This window comes from Gymnodraco acuticeps, unplaced genomic scaffold (assembly GCF_902827175.1).
Source record: "Gymnodraco acuticeps unplaced genomic scaffold, fGymAcu1.1, whole genome shotgun sequence".
Classification (NCBI taxonomy): Eukaryota; Metazoa; Chordata; class Actinopteri; order Perciformes; family Bathydraconidae; genus Gymnodraco; species Gymnodraco acuticeps.
This window is the reverse complement of record NW_022991621.1, coordinates 121036-121499: the sequence shown is the minus strand read 5'-3', so window position 1 is coordinate 121499 and position 464 is coordinate 121036.

Below are 464 nucleotides of genomic sequence, written 5' to 3'. Positions count from 1 at the left end.
CCTTCCCTTTATCCTCCTTAATCTGTCCTTTTTTGATATGCATCTTAAAAAAATACAAGTCTGAGTGTCAGAGTTCCCGTTAGAATATTTTTTCGCCGGTCAAAATGTCCGTTAAAGTTGAAATCTTCCGGACAAAATTTGAAAAGTGCCGGTTGTGGGGGAAACTTCTGTGTAGCTATGCAGTGGGAGTCACCGACTCATGAAGGAGACACGGGAAGAGCAGGAGCTTTGATGTCAAACACTGATGGTTTATTTAGGAGCTTCGGCCGGAGAATTCACATCACAAGTCCAAGAGCCAGAGGTTCTGACTTCACGGTAGAGTTGCCACGTAAAATCTGAAGAACTCTACCCCAGACCCGTGTGTTTAGTTCAGAGAGAATCATCAACATGCTGCATAACAAGATAGAATGATAACACCTCTGTCAGCTGACGCCAACAGGCAGGAGCAGGGAGACAGAACACTG